Below are 2427 nucleotides of genomic sequence, written 5' to 3' on the forward strand. Positions count from 1 at the left end.
TTGTCCCTTACAGAGCTGGCTAGTCTAAGTTCCAATTGGGCTTTTGCCCCCCTGATTATCTCCCTACATGCCCTAACTTCCTCCCTGTATTGATTCCTGGATGCCTGCCCATTCTTCCAAGACTTATAGACATCCCTTTTTCTTTTGAGATGTTCCCAAATCTCCTTTGTCATCCAAGCTGGTTTTCTACCCCGGCGGCTCGACTTCCGGCACACAGGGACAGCTCGCTCCTGTGCCTCCAGAATTTCCTTTTTGAATAGTAACCAACCCTCCTGCGCCCCCTTACCCTTGAGAGCTATCTCCCATTGGACTTTGTTAATCAGACTTCTAAACAGCCCAAAGTCAGCTCTCCCAAAGTCCAGCTTGGCCGTTTTAGTGTTCCCCCTTCTAACTTCCCCTAGAATTGAGAATTCTATTATCTCGTGGTCACTATGCCCCAGGCGTCCTCCAACCTTCACATCTCCCATAAGACCTTCTCTGTTCACAAACAGCAGGTCTAGGGGATAGTTGTATATCCAGAGCCGACACCACTCCATTATTCCTAAGAAAGTTCGTAGCTCTTTCACGGTCTGTGGTTGGGGGGTCTGGCATATGGCTTCTTTCCGGGCTTGACCCAGGAAACGCTGACCAGCACTGATTTCATACCCAAGATATGTAACTTGTTGCAATGTTACTTGTGCCTTTCTCTGAGAAACCCAGTACCCCTGGAGCCCAAGAAAATTTAGTAATCTTACAGTCCAGATGACACAGGATTCTCTGGTCTTTGTCGCGGTAAGGAGATCGTCTACATATTGTAATACTTTTCTTTCTTCTTGTGGTGGTTCCCGTGACTCTAGGTCTTTTGCTGGCTGGTTTCTGAAAATCGTAGGGCTGTACTTAAAACCTTGTGGCAACACCGTCCAGGTGAGCTGGGTCTTTCGACCACTCTTGGGATTTTTCCATTCAAAAGTAAAGATTTTCTCACTGGCTTCATGGAGAGGGAGGCAAAAGAAGGCATCTTTTAAATCTAGAACTGTAAACCAAGTCAAATCAGGAGTCAGAGTGGTTAACAGGGTATATGGATTAGCAACCACAGGGTATTGATCCTCTGTTATTTTGTTTCTATGATTGGACGAATCCCTTCCCTATCTTCCTTTTTAGTGGGTATTGTTTAATTCTTACCACTCTGTGTTCGCTTTTCAAATTTATTACCACTGGCTGGGCATTTGTGGCACATCCTGGAACATCAGTTGCCCAAACTCCTGGATACACCCGGTCAGTGATTTCCGTGTCGATTTTTCCTTCTGTGGGAATATTAACTAAAAGCAAGCTCATTATTTGTACATACTGATGATCATTTACCTCCAGAGTAATGTCACCCTTCTTGAATTTTATCGTGGCTCCCAATTGTTCTAATAGATCTCTTCCCAAAAGGGCTTTTGGGGAGTTTGGCATATACAAGAATTTATGAATGCCCACTTGCTTACCCAGTTTATATTTTAAAGGTTCAAAAAGTAAGCCTTTTCACTCTGGCCAGTTGCTCCTTTTACTACAATGTAATAATTTCCTAAAGGCATTAAGGCTTGATTTAAAATGGAATATGTTGCCACCGTATCTAGTAAAAATTCCATTTCCTTTTGTTCCTCCCCTAGCCTCATAGTAATCTTTTGCAAGATCCTTGGCAGTTTTTATGACTAATTGTTTCTTTGTCTCAGTTAACATTCTAGCAATAATTGCATATCATTCCAATCAGGGTTGTGCTTACTGGATCGCTGCAATATTCCTGATCAGCTGTCTTCCATTCCCTTAAATCATTAGAGGAAAATGGTACCTTAATTCTTATTGTCCCACCATCCGGCCCTACTGCTTCCCGGAGGGGTGCCTGCAGAATTGTTGCTGTTGGCTGCTCTGTTGCTGACGGCTGTTTTTTCTTAGTGCGAGAGGATATCGGGCTGTCTGGAGAAATAGGGGTCTCGTTTGAGTCCTCATTTTGCTCCTGAGACTGAGGGGAGGCTTGAAAATATCAGTTAGATCTTGTTCTGAGCCCTGGCAGGTTTTACTTATTCTAGTACACCTTTGTCCAATGCTGCAGGCTGAGCAGCATCTTTTTAATTTATTTTTGTTCTCCCTCTTGTTTTCTTTTTCTAATGCGAGGACTATAGGATCTCGTGGAGGCATTAGTCCGCAATCTCTCTGTCATTCAGGGTTATTTTGGAGAACAAAGAGCATATCTGCGTATTTAACTTTATCCCATTTTTCTTCCCTTCTTAGGAACAACACATTAATTGTAAAAGCGTGTCATGGTTTAGTGTTCCACCCTCACTGGGCCATTTAGCTTCATTTTCTAGCTTATAAAGCAGCCACCATTGGTTACAATATTTGATTAGTTTCTTTGTATTCTCTGTGCCTCCTTGTCCCACTATATCTTTCCAGTGTGTTAATATACAT

The sequence above is a fragment of the Tauraco erythrolophus genome, chromosome W, assembly GCF_009769465.1.
Source record: "Tauraco erythrolophus isolate bTauEry1 chromosome W, bTauEry1.pri, whole genome shotgun sequence".
Classification (NCBI taxonomy): Eukaryota; Metazoa; Chordata; class Aves; order Musophagiformes; family Musophagidae; genus Tauraco; species Tauraco erythrolophus.